General features: G+C 44.0%; 1 protein-coding gene across 1 annotated transcript in view; it reads right to left on the minus strand.

Annotated features, from left to right (window-relative positions):
• The window catches only part of LOC143770411 (heat shock cognate 71 kDa protein-like), a 28,954-nt gene extending 18,683 nt beyond the window's left edge, over nucleotides 1-10,271 (minus strand). The window contains exon 1 of the mRNA XM_077260023.1: nucleotides 10,054-10,271. The gene's annotated coding sequence lies outside the window, so the exon portion shown is untranslated. The remainder of the gene's footprint in view (nucleotides 1-10,053) is intronic.
• Nucleotides 10,272-14,224: the final 3,953 nt, after the last annotated feature.

Below are 14,224 nucleotides of genomic sequence, written 5' to 3' on the forward strand. Positions count from 1 at the left end.
TTCCGCTGCAGGGCTCCACCTCCTCCCGATCCACGTGGATTTGTAGCGGCTCCCCGATTTCTTGGATAACCCCGCGTCCATACTGAGGGTTAAAGGCCACCACTACACCCCAGTGTGATGGCGGGATCTCCGGGGTGCTAATTAAATCAACCTGCTCTGCAGGCTGGGGCCGGCTCCGCCATGCTGCCATCAGACGCCGTAGATGTTCGGCGTCCGGCATGATCTTCAGGCCCGGCGTCTGTAGCGTACCTTCAGCCGCGGCCAGGTGGGAAGGAGCAGGGGATACTGGGGATAAACGGATCTCCGTGGGCTGGCCTAGCCGAGTGAGCACGCGGGCATCAGCCTCCAGCCTGCGGGCTAGCTGTCGGGCCTCGGCTGCAGCCACATATTCCTCAGATAGCGGCAAAGGGGGTCGGCTCATCGGTGACCCTGCGAGGGTCAGACCCCGCAGCGTTGGCGTTTCTGGGGCTATGTCATGTTGCGCAGCCTCAGGCCGGACCGGGTCAGCCCCGCGTGGTGCTCCTGGTGTCGCCATTTTTGCCTTTTCTCCAATGTCTTCTTCCCGCGGTCTCTTTCGTGGGCGGCCCCGTCCCCATGGTCTCCACCCTCCAACCAGGATCAGGAGGCGGACCTCGGCTGTTGACGGGCACGTCCTCAGGACACAGAAATACTTAGACTGGGCGGCCATTGCCATTCGCGCTCTCCAGCTTGTCTACGCCTACTTCACGCCCCTTCTCTCTCCAGCGCTGCAATGGCGGCGGATTTTTGGCGGTAAATGGCGCAACACAGTCTTTGTAATAAAGCACAGTCAAAGCACGACAAGTCACAGTTCCAAGGCACACATGACCTGATTCTTCAGGCTTAAGTAGATCCTGTTCGTGACGCCAAGTTTTTGTAGCGCCCCCACCGCCGCAGGGCCGAGGGGTACCCGGTACCGGGCCTCTGAACTCTCTGCTTCTGGGGTCGTCACGGCGGCTAGGCCCCGGTCCGTGACCCTGCCGTGGGGCGCACAGTGAAAGCTAGGTGTGGATGTTGGTGGTGCAGTTGTGGGGTGCAAGTCGCGGTCAATAACGAGGACACCAAGTTGCAGTCTCTTTACCTCTTTACTGGAGATCTCTGAGTCCTCAGTCCAGAGTAAGGTTCACCAGGCTACGCAAGTCCGGCCGGTCCAATGGCACCTCCAGAGTTCACTTCACAGGTGGAAATCGGTGCCTTCCTTCTTAGCGCTAAGTGTTGTAGTCCTTCCCTGCTATGCTTACGGAAAGTACCCCACAACCGTTGTGTCTGTTTCTTAAGTTCCCTCACAACTCGATTAAATGATGTTCTTCTAATCTTCCGTCCCTTCCTGATGTTACAGTTAGAATGGCACCCGTTTGTCGGATAGGCCTGGAGTTCTTCCGGGACACTAGAGACGCCCCTCTCCCGCAATTGCCTCCCAAGACTTCATAGGTGATTTAGGTGAGACAGCCCGCCTGAGACTGACTGTCCTGCCGCTGTTTAGAGTATTGCTTGAAGCTGGTTATTGTAATACTCCCTCGGCGTTCCGGCCACCGGTAGTGCGCCTCAGTAGGATGTTGCTCCGGTCTTACAGCACGACCCCTACTGGTATTCTCCTATCGCTTGATCTCGTTTCTCACTCAGCACAATCTATCTCGCTTCTAGTCCTTTCTTGGGTCCCGCCGCTTCCCGGAGCTGGCACGGACCTGTTACTTTCTTTTCAATGCCAAGCCTCTGTCAGGATCCCACCCCTGACAGAGACCCTACTGTCTCTTCCTCCACAACACCCTCTGCCACTAGGTGTTGCTTCGTCCAATCCAGTCAGCTTTCTCCTCTAACTTCCTGCCTGACCCCCAGTTTACCCACTATGGTGGGGAGTGGCCTAATGAATAGAACCCTTAGCTCCCCCCGGAGGCCCAGCTGTGAAATGTATTGGTGTCTGTGATACCTGATCAGATGAACTCCTTCAGTGCCATCGGACGCACCATAGCTCCCCATAGTGGCGGAGCCACAGTACTGCAACAACCAGGACTCTGGGGCGCTGCACTCCCCCCTGGTTAAACACAGTACTCCGGGACTGGGAAGAAAAACAACAATACAAGTTAGCAAAAAGACATACAATTTTGTTGAGTGCAAATAACAATAAGTATACTTGAACAGGCTTCCCTTTATGGGAGGTGAGGACACTTGAACGTTACAAACATAGTTAACATTATAAATTACAGGCTATAAATAACTCCTGTTACCCAACCGGGCATTCTACTAGTGCAAACATTTGGATAATACATTAACATTGTCTTTAGAGGACGCACACTCTAAGTCCGCCAAAGACCTTCCTATAATCACATTATAAGGTAAGTCAACTTTTACATACTCCTTCTTTAATCTGCAGGACCGCCTGTCCTATCGGCGCCAGACCTACTGCCTCTCCTTTCTATACAGGACCGTCCCGTTCAGCCAGGACCTACTGCCTTTTCAACTTCTATACACAGTATAGGTCATAACATACTTTCAGTTTCAGAGCACCGAGCCATCTCTACATGACTCCCATGAGGACTCACTTCCTAACCCACTACGGGTTCTCTTTCTGTCCTCTGTAACACATTATTACTTCTTTCTCTATAACAAACTTTCTATGGAAGACTCAGGGTTTACCTTCTATCCCCCCCCCCATTTCTTATCAACATTATTAAATATTAAACTTCCACCTTTTACTCTTCTTACTACCGACTATGCAGGACACTCTGTCTACCCCTAGGGGCCCCACTACATTTTCCTTCTGTCTCTCGTTCTTCCTTCCAAGGAACATTATCAACATTTCTTTACTTTACAGTCAACTAATTCAATACAAATAACTTCAACAGATGAGCATCATCATTTTCTTTTTAGGCGTTGTCATCACATTACTGTTCCAAAACAGTATCACTTATAAGTACACTTTTGGCATCCCCTTTAAGAGGGGATCAAGTCTTTCTGAGGTAGTATGTCTTCTCAGACTACCAGTCCATACTCAGCAAAGGTTCCAGTGCGGTATCTTCGCAAAGAGTCTTTAAGTAAAACCAGTAGGGAGCGCCTTTAATAAGGTGCAAAACTATTTACAAGAAGTTCGGATCATGCACTGTTCATGATTTCAGCAGTTTTTGAATAACATAGAAAAATAGAAAAATAACCAAAAACAATAGGGATCCCAGGTCCATAGAAGGATCCCCTTAAAAGTTTACCCTGAACGGGTTTTAGCAGTAATCATAAAAGGCAATAAAACAGTAACTATTTTACAGTAATAAAGTACAGTAGAATCTTACTGTGGTGGTCTCCGGTCTGGCATCACCAGGCCAACGGATCGCACTGGTGCACCAGGAAGCGGTTCCGGTCCCAGCAGTGATAAAATCCCTCGCCGGGACGCCCTTCTCACGGGTAGGTGTACACGTTCCTCCGGAGCACGGCGAGGACGGGCTCCTCGAGATTCCGCGGGGCCGGGCTCTGCTGCTTTCCCCTTGGGATCATCTTCTTCCGGTGTTCCGGCAGCAGCCTGGAGGGCAATGCATCGTTGCACACCTCGCGCCATCCAGCCAGACTCTCCCGCAGCCCTCCTCCATCTGGTGTAAGTCACCGCATCACCTGGCTCCAGGTCGCGGGGAAATCTTCCGCTGCAGGGCTCCACCTCCTCCCGATCCACGTGGATTTGTAGCGGCTCCCCGATTTCTTGGATAACCCCGCGTCCATACTGAGGGTTAAAGGCCACCACTACACCCCAGTGTGATGGCGGGATCTCCGGGGTGCTAATTAAATCAACCTGCTCTGCAGGCTGGGGCCGGCTCCGCCATGCTGCCATCAGACGCCGTAGATGTTCGGCATCCGGCATGATCTTCAGGCCCGGCGTCTGTAGCGTACCTTCAGCCGCGGCCAGGTGGGAAGGAGCAGGGGATACTGGGGATAAACGGATCTCCGTGGGCTGGCCTAGCCGAGTGAGCACGCGGGCATCAGCCTCCAGCCTGCGGGCTAGCTGTCGGGCCTCGGCTGCAGCCACATATTCCTCAGATAGCGGCAAAGGGGGTCGGCTCATCGGTGACCCTGCGAGGGTCAGACCCCGCAGCGTTGGCGTTTCTGGGGCTATGTCATGTTGCGCAGCCTCAGGCCGGACCGGGTCAGCCCCGCGTGGTGCTCCTGGTGTCGCCATTTTTGCCTTTTCTCCAATGTCTTCTTCCCGCGGTCTCTTTCGTGGGCAGCCCCGTCCCCATGGTCTCCACCCTCCAACCAGGATCAGGAGGCGGACCTCGGCTGTTGACGGGCACGTCCTCAGGACACAGAAATACTTAGACTGGGCGGCCATTGCCATTCGCGCTCTCCAGCTTGTCTACGCCTACTTCACGCCCCTTCTCTCTCCAGCGCTGCAATGGCGGCGGATTTTTGGCGGTAAATGGCGCAACACAGTCTTTGTAATAAAGCACAGTCAAAGCACGACAAGTCACAGTTCCAAGGCACACATGACCTGATTCTTCAGGCTTAAGTAGATCCTGTTCGTGACGCCAAGTTTTTGTAGCGCCCCCACCGCCGCAGGGCCGAGGGGTACCCGGTACCGGGCCTCTGAACTCTCTGCTTCTGGGGTCGTCACGGCGGCTAGGCCCCGGTCCGTGACCCTGCCGTGGGGCGCACAGTGAAAGCTAGGTGTGGATGTCGGTGGTGCAGTTGTGGGGTGCAAGTCGCGGTCAATAACGAGGACACCAAGTTGCAGTCTCTTTACCTCTTTACTGGAGATCTCTGAGTCCTCAGTCCAGAGTAAGGTTCACCAGGCTACGCAAGTCCGGCCGGTCCAATGGCACCTCCAGAGTTCACTTCACAGGTGGAAATCGGTGCCTTCCTTCTTAGCGCTAAGTGTTGTAGTCCTTCCCTGCTATGCTTACGGAAAGTACCCCACAACCGTTGTGTCTGTTTCTTAAGTTCCCTCACAACTCGATTAAATGATGTTCTTCTAATCTTCCGTCCCTTCCTGATGTTACAGTTAGAACGGCACCCGTTTGTCGGATAGGCCTGGAGTTCTTCCGGGACCCTAGAGACGCCCCTCTCCCGCAATTGCCTCCCAAGACTTCATAGGTGATTTAGGTGAGACAGCCCGCCTGAGACTGACTGTCCTGCCGCTGTTTAGAGTATTGCTTGAAGCTGGTTATTGTAATACTCCCTCGGCGTTCCGGCCACCGGTAGTGCGCCTCAGTAGGATGTTGCTCCGGTCTTACAGCACGACCCCTACTGGTATTCTCCTATCGCTTGATCTCGTTTCTCACTCAGCACAATCTATCTCGCTTCTAGTCCTTTCTTGGGTCCCGCCGCTTCCCGGAGCTGGCGCGGACCCGTTACTTTCTTTTCAATGCCAAGCCTCTGTCAGGATCCCACCCCTGACAGAGACCCTACTGTCTCTTCCTCCACAACACCCTCTGCCACTAGGTGTTGCTTTGTCCAATCCAGTCAGCTTTCTCCTCTAACTTCCTGCCTGACCCCCAGTTTACCCACTATGGTGGGGAGTGGCCTAATGAATAGAACCCTTAGCTCCCCCCGGAGGCCCAGCTGTGAAATGTATTGGTGTCTGTGATACCTGATCAGATGAACTCCTTCAGTGCCATCGGACGCACCATAGCTCCCCATAGTGGCGGAGCCACAGTACTGCAACGACCAGGACTCTGGGGCGCTGCAGTATTATAGTAGTTATATTCCTGTACATATGGGGCAGTATTATAGTAGTTATTTTCTTGTATATAGGGGCAGTATTATAGTAGTTATATTCTTGTACATAGGGGAATATTATAGTAGTTATATTCCTGTACATAGGAGCAGTATTATAGTAGTTATATTCTTGTACATAGGGGCAGTATTATAGTAGTTATATTCTTGTACATAAGAGCAGTATTATAGTAGTTATATTCTTGTACACAGGGGGCAGTATTATAGTAGTTATATTCTTGTACATAGGAGAAGTATTATAGTAGTTGGGCAGTTTTATAGTAGTTATATTCTTGTACATAGGAGGAGTATTATAGTAGTTATATTCTTGTACACAGGGGGCAGTATTATAGTAGTTATATTCTTGTACATAGGGACAGTATTATATGAGTTATATTCTTCTACATAGGAGCAGTATTATAGTAGTTATATTCTTCTAGATAAGAGCAGTATTATAGTAAAATTCTTGTACATAGGGGGCAGTTTTATAGTAGTTATATTCTTGTACATAGGAGCAGTATTATAGTAGTTATATTCTTGTACATATAGGGCAGTATTATATTAGTTATTTTCTTGTATATAGGGGCAGTATTATAGTAGTTATATACTTGTACATAGGGGCAGTATTATAGTAGTTATATTCCTATACATAGGAGCAGTATTATAGTAGTTATATTTTTGTACATAGGGGCAGTATTATAGTAGTTATATTCTTTTACATAGGAGAAGTATTGTAGTAGATATTTTGTTGCATTAGGGGCAGTATTATAGTAGTTATAGTCTTGCACATAGGTGCAGTATTATAGTAGTTAAATTCTTCTACATGGGGGCAGTATTATTGTAGTAAAATTCTTGTACATAGGGGCAGTATTATAGTAGTCATATTCTTGTATTAGGGGCAGTATTATAGTAGTTATATTCTTGTACATAGGGGCAGTATTATAGTAGTTACATTCTTCCACATTGGAGCAATATTATAGTAGTTATATTCATGCATTAGGGGCAGTATTATAGTAGTTATAGTCTTGTACATAGGGGCAGTATTATAGTAATTAAATTCTTTTACATGGGGGCAGTATTATTGTACTAACATTCTTGTACATAGGGCCAGTATTATAGTAGTCATATTCTTGTACATAGAGGCAGTATTACACTAGTTATAATGTTGTACATAGGGGCAATATTATAGTAGTTATATTCTTTTACATAGGGGCAGTATTATAGTAGTTATAGTCTTGTATATAGGGGCAGTATTATAGTAGTTAAATTCTTGTACATGGGGGCAGTATTATTGTAGTAAAATTCTTGTACATATAGGCAGTATTATAGTAGTCATATTCTTGTACATAGGGGTAATATTATATTCGTTATAAACTTGTACATAGGGGCAGTATTATAGTAGTTATATTCTTGTACATAGGGGCAGTACTATAGTAGTTATATTCTTGTACATAGGGGCAGTATTATAGTAGTTAAATTCTTGTACATAGGAGTAGTATTATAGTAGTTATATTCTTGTACATAGGGGCAGTATTATAGTAGTTACATTCTTGTACATGGGGCAGTATTATAGTAGTTAAATTCTTGTACATAGGAGTAGTATTATAGTAGTTATATTCTTGTACACATGGGGCAGTATTATAGTAGTTATATTCTTCTAGATAGGAGCAGTATTATAGTAAAATTCTTGTACATAGGGGCAGTATTATAGTAGTTATATTCCTGTACACATGGGGCAGTATTATAGTAGTTATATTCTTCTAGATAGGAGCAGTATTATAGTAAAATTCTTGTACATAGGGGCAGTATTATAGTAGTTATATTCTTGTACATAGGGGCAGTTCTATAGTAGTTAGTTATATTCTTGTACATAGGGGCAGTATTATAGTAGTTAAATTCTTGTACATAAGAGTAGTATTATAGTAGTTATATTCTTGTACATAGGGGCAGTATTATAGTAGTTATATTCTTGTACATAGGAGCAGTATTATAGTAGTTATATTCTTGTACACAGGGGGCAGTATTATAGTAGTTATATTCTTGTATATAGGGGCAGTATTATATGAGTTATATTCTTCTACATAGGAGCATTATTATATTAGTTATATTCTTCTAGATAGGAGCAGTATTATAGTAAAATTCTTGTACATAGGGGGCAGTTTTATAGTAGTTATATTCTTGTACATAGGGGCAGTATTATATTAAAATTCTTGTACATAGGAGCAGTTTTATAGTAGTTATATTCTTGTACATAGGGGCAGTATTATAGTAGCTATATTCTTGTACATATGGGGCAGTATTATAGTAGTTATTTTCTTGTATATAGGGGCAGTATTATAGTAGTTATATTCTTGTACATAGGGGCAGTATTATAGCAGTTATATTCTTGTACATAAGAGGAGTTTTATAGTAGTTATATTCCTGTACATAGGAGCAGTATTATAGTAGTTATATTCTTGTACATAGGGGCAGTATTATAGCAGTTATATTCTTGTACATAAGAGGGGTTTTATAGTAGTTATATTCTTGTACATAGGAGAAGTATTATAGTAGTTATATTCTTGTACATAGGGGCAGTTTTATAGTAGTTATATTCTTGTACATAGGAGCAGTATTATAGTATTTATATTCTTGTACACAGGGGCAGTATTATAATAGTTGTATTCTTGTACATAGGGGCAGTATTATAGTAGTTATATTCTTCTACATAGGAGCAGTTTTATAGTAGTTATATTCTTCTAGATAGGAGCAGTATTATAGTAGTTATATTCTTGTACATAGGAGCAGTATTATAGTAGTTATAGTCTTGTACATATGGGGCAGTATTATATTAGTTATTTTCTTGTATATAGGGGCAGTATTATAGTAGTTATATACTTGTACATAGTCGCAGTATTATAGTAGTTATATTCCTATACATAGGAGCAGTACTATAGTAGAAAAAGCAGAAATCCAGCGTGGGTGATGTCCATAAAAAATACCTTTTATTCCATTTTTGTTAAAAGCACATAAATCCAAAATCCATCTTCATATCCATATACATAGGGGGCAGTATTATAGTAGTTATATTCATGTTCATAGGGGCAGTATTATAGTAGTTATATTCTTGTACATAATGGGCAGTATTATAGTAGTTATATCCTTGTACATAAGGGCAGTATTATAGTAGTTATATTCTTGTACATAGGAGCAGTATTATAGCAGTTATATTCTTGTACATAGGAGCAGTATTTTAGTAGTTCTATTCTTGTACATAGGGGCAGTATTATATTAGTTATATTCTTGTACATAGGGGCAGTATTATATTTGTCCATATCATTGGATAGATACTTTTTGATACGTTGTAACATGAGAGGCCAATCTCCTTGCTAATTGCACATGATGGCCCTCGTTATGTCACGCGGAGTACAGAACGTCTCATTTTGAGCACTTGTACCATGTAACATATCCCACTAAACCACCAGTACCTGTAGTGACCAGCACGGACTCCGGTACATTCCCCTCCATTGATCTGAGATCACACAGTCATTTACAACAACATGACAGATGCAATGTGTTATGTACAGATTTACATAGGACTGCATGGATTGCGCTCTCTAGAAAATTAACCACAGTGAACATGTATGAGACTTTATTTTATTACAGTCATAAGGCGATGTGAACAATCAGAAGAACAATGTAGCAGAGCGGAATTTGTCCATTAAGGTTTATGGATGGAAAAGTTAGTTCGTCTCTTTGCGGATGTGGTAGGATGTTACAGTTGCGTAATCTGCAGTCCTACGTAACACAATATCAAAACATACAATGTGCTCTTCCAGATGACCTCTTCGGCTTTGCTATTGTAACCAGATGAGCCATTCGCCTCTGCTACATTTGCACATTGAAGGATTAGTTATATGTCAATATTAAATGTCTGATATCACATTAACCCCGCACGCACACTTACGGAAAGCAGTGACGCCACTTTCCTCCTTCTATCCATTGTCAAGTGTAGTGCGGATCACTTTCCCTCTATATCCATAACCCCATAGTCTAAATTTTAGAACAGTGGCTGATAACAGAGAACAACGGCACAGTCAACATGGTAGACTTTAGGCTCAGAAAAAAAAGTTGACAGCCATATAGCGAGGTCAGGGACGTACGCAGCATGTTAAGGGGTTAACGGTGACGCAGCATGGCAGATCAATTTTGGATGTAGCAGAGCTGGATTTGTCATTTAACTCGTTTGTGCAGTCCCATGTAAATCCACAGATCTCGTCACGGGAGATGACAAACTCAGCTCTTTTGGACCCCTACTTAGACCCCTCCAGTCGCCTGCCCACCTGCGCGCCCCGTGCTCCTCACCTGTGCCCGTGCCCTCAGATATGGCTTGCTGTCTGCCTGCGGACTCCCGCTATATACAGCTGTGACGGGATTCAGAAGCTTCTAGATGTCCCTCTCCACCCTCCCTCTGCTGCCCCCCTTTTCACCGCCTGGCAGGCACAGATAGAGGGAGGGAGGGCGACTCCAGCTGACGAGAAGAGAATTTTCTGGATTTTGGCATCCATCTGTCAAAAATAGTCTCCACGCCCAAATTGGCTCCATAATATGTAGATTGCATAACAGGCCGCGCGGCGTGAACATTTATGCAGAACACAAGCGAGGCCCCTGTCCTAGAGAGAAACAAGTACTGGGATCCTACAGATGTAGCAGAGCTACAGAGTCTGCCATCTACATACAAAAGTGAAGCCTCAAAGATAAAGTTTTTTTTTTTAATCTTACGCGTTTCAGGCTAAAAATAATTTTTGCAATTGGATCCCATTACAAATGTTGACCGTTTACCTTCTATGGCACTGTGTAGAATGAGTCAACTGAGAATCAGTCAGTGAGCTCTTGATCTGTCTTTTTCCGAGGTCCTTGATGACCACAGACAGCATCAATGTCGAATGTGCAGGAAGTTAAGAGCCTGTAAAAGCAAAACGGTGCAACATTTTTAATAAAACTCATCTGCGAATATTACTTTTAACACAAAACACATGTATTCAAGTAAAAAAAAATAATAAATTCCCACCCCTGCATATTAGCAGGTCTGTTATATATGGACGAAACATTTCAGTGCGAAACGCGCGTCGGGTGTGGTGGGTCCCCGAGTTCTCCTTCTTGGTAACTATACCTCATTTTTACATCCATGCTGTTCACATATCTTTTGTTAGGCTGGTTAGCTGACGTTGTATATTGTTTTTTAGTTACCGCGTTTTTTGTACTATATGGATGTTATTTTATATCTGTGTGTGCATATTAATTAATTACCTATAAATGATTGCTCACTATTTATACTTATGCCATTACTGTTGTTGATGTATTTATTGTGATTGCATCATTCGGTGTACATTTTCATGTAGAGGTTGTTCCTGTGGGTTTCCCACCTGTGTTTCTGCGCTTGTGGTCACTGCCCAGCTTTTATGGTTATGTGTTTTCTAATAAAATTTATATTGTTTTATGGCTTTTTGGTCTTGTGTGAAGGTGTTTTTTTTGGTATATTATATGTCATATATAAATATCAGGTGCTTCCTGGATTTGAGGCAATAAAAAGAATAAATTCAGCTCTGCTACATCTATAAACTATTTTGGAGATGAGGGCTGGTAATAACTACAAACTTCTGTATCTCACACAAGCATTGCTGCAAAGGTGCCTTCTCAGCAACTGCCACTAGATGGAGCAGCCAATACATGAGGACTAGCTGTATCTATCTGTATGCAGTGAGCTCCCCCTGGTGGTGACTGTAGGAAGCCAGAATCATACATTCTACTATATTACATTTTTAGAGCAGGTGTGTTACATGGAGCTCTCAGCAGGGGCAAGGCTTCTGCAAATTTTTTTCTAGGTGTGCCCACGATGCCATTTCCTACCATTAGTTATGAGACAGGAAATGTATATTTGGATTTTTGTAGGTTTTATCAAGTTTTTTCTGCTTTGATTGAAAGATTGTATTTTTGTTTTTTTTAATTGGTGGAACTGGTGGAGCTTTCAGCGGGGGTGGGCTTATGCAAATTTTGACAATAAGTTCAGATGATTTCTGTATATGTCCTTACTGTCAAGTCGTACTACATTCTTGCCAATGGGATTTTTATGGGATTATACAACATTGATCTAAGATTGGATTTGGGGGACAATTGAGCTCTAAGGGGGGTGGGCTTATGCAAATTTTGACAATAAGTCCCTATGATTTCTAGATACGCCCTTACAGTCAACTTATACTACATTCTTGCCAAGGAGATTTTTATAGGATTTATACAACTTTGATCTAAAGATTGGATTTTGGGAGAAATTGAGCTCTAAGCAGGGGGTGGGGTTTTTGCAAATTTTTACTATGGGTCAATAATATTTCAGTGTACGTCCTTACTGTTAAGTCTCACTACATTTTTGCCAAGGGGATTTTTATGGGATTTATACAGCTTTGATTTAAAGATTGGATTTTTGGGGTAACATATCTCTAAGCGGGGGTGGGGCTTATAGAAAATTTGGCACATCTTGCTACATTCTTGCCAAGGGGAGTCTTGTGGGATTTATACTACTTTGATCTAAAGATTGGATTTTTGGGGTAATTAAGTTCTAAGCAGGGGTGGGGTTTATGCAAATATTTGCTCTGGGTCTAAAAATGCCTTTGTAGGTCCTCTTTGGACTTTCAGGAGAGTAATTCTTGAGAGGTAGGAATTTTGCAGGATTTATCGGGTGCTACTTTAACTTAAAAGGTGCATTTTTGTGGCAATTTTGGGGGTGTTGGGGTGGAATGGGGCAATGCTTAAACATTCCATAGTTTTGGGTTCAAATCTTGGAAAGTATGACCAATGTTCATGGTGGTGAGCGGAGGAGCTCCAGCAAATTACAGTATGATGCGAGGGTTTATTTTTAAGAGGTGACACCGTCTTGGGCTTTCTTTAGAGGTGTTGAATGTTAGAGTTCAGATGCACAGGTGGTGGTGACCGGCGGTGGCCCGAGTGCGGGGGCTTAGTCTTTAGCCTGCGCTCAGGCATCTTCCTTGCTCCGTCCTTGTCACAACGTCTTGAGCACAGACGCAGATTAAAAACTAAACAGAAGGAAATTAGCAACAGAGATGAATCTGATCCGGAGAGAAGACGGGATATTATATTACGGCCGGATAGATTTAGAAGCTGGAGATGACGGTGGAGTAGTAGCGCTGCTCGGCCAATAATGCTGCGTCCCTGTGTGTCCGTGCCAAGTAGTGACTGTGGGGGACAACTGTGATCCCAGTCACAGACAGATGGGCCAAAAGGGACATTTGGAAGATTCTAGAAACAGGATTTTTTTCTTATGCCCCGCCCATGAATATAAGACCTGCCCCTAATCTATGGCACTAGCATTACAAATAGTGCACAGACATACAGACCCCCAACAAAATCACACCGTAGACCAAAGAGCTAAAACAAATACAAATCCCCATCTATACAGAACCCAAACAAGACTGTCTATCTATACAGACCCCAAACCGGACCCTCAAATATATAGACCCCAAACCAGACACTCATATATACAGACCCTAATCCAGACCCCATCTATATAGACTCCAAAACAGAGCCCCATCTATACAGATCCCAAACTAGAACCCCATCTATATAGACCCCAAACTAGACCCTCATATTTATAGACCCCAAACCAGACACTCATATATATAGACCCCAAACCAGTCTCCCATCTATATAGACCCCAAACTAGACCCTCATATATTTAGACCCCAAACCAGACTCCCATCTATATAGACCCCAAACTAGACCCATATATATATATATATATATATATATATATATATATATATATATATATATAGACCCCAAACCAGACCCCATCTATATAGACTTCAAAACAGAGCCCCATCTATACAGATCCCAGAATAAACCCTCAGACTCCCGAAACAAATCAGATCTCTCGCCAGTCTCCGCATCAGCTACATTGAATGGGACCCTTGAAAACTCCTTCCTGCTCTGTCTTGTGTATGTTTATGGGGGAGACTATAATACATTTATGGAGCCAAGTCTGTACCATCTACTGTTACTGTCAGCTGTAACATACAGCTAACTCTGATCCTGGCCCATACTCGCCAACTATCTTGATATTGTAATGACACTCTGAGGAACCAAAATCTACACCTAAAAGGGCAAGTCCTTTGGTTGCTGAGCGGTGTTTCTTGGTGTTCTTTGGGCTGGACTCAAACATAAAAGTTTAAAAGCATGTAAGCCATTGAACCTCTTAGGCATTGCAATGAAAAACAACTGCAGCATCTGAGAAGTTTTTACACTGTGTAGTAGCCATTCTTAGATACAGCAGCTTAGCTCCTACTGAAGTGAACATGATCCAAGCTGCAGTACCGAGAATGACCACAACACAGTGGATGGCGCTGTGCTGTTCAGGATCTTTGCACTGTGTACTTCTAGATACTGCAGGACCTGAGATCAGCCGATTGGTGGAAGTGCCCCATGATAGACCCCCACTGATCTGATATTGATGAACTATTATCTA

Source organism: Ranitomeya variabilis, chromosome 4 (genome assembly GCF_051348905.1).
Source record: "Ranitomeya variabilis isolate aRanVar5 chromosome 4, aRanVar5.hap1, whole genome shotgun sequence".
Lineage (NCBI taxonomy): Eukaryota > Metazoa > Chordata > Amphibia > Anura > Dendrobatidae > Ranitomeya > Ranitomeya variabilis.